The following is a 207-nucleotide window of genomic DNA, read 5'->3' on the forward strand; positions in this document are numbered from 1 at the left end:
CCTCCAGGTACCACTAGGGGGCGGAGAGCTGCACTCTGAAAAACAGCGGCTATTTCGGCTGCGGACAGTTGTCAAAAGCTCCTGTCAGCCAATCAGAAAGAAAGGCCGTTCTGCCAATCACAATGTGTCCTCTTCCCCAGCATACGTCCGCCTTCTCATTCTCTCACACACGGAAATGCCAACCATAATATGGCCGCTGTCAGGCCA

This window comes from Staurois parvus, unplaced genomic scaffold, assembly GCF_062004578.1.
Source record: "Staurois parvus isolate SC_StPar_1 unplaced genomic scaffold, SC_StPar_1.0 ptg000597l, whole genome shotgun sequence".
In the NCBI taxonomy this organism is placed as follows: Eukaryota; Metazoa; Chordata; class Amphibia; order Anura; family Ranidae; genus Staurois; species Staurois parvus.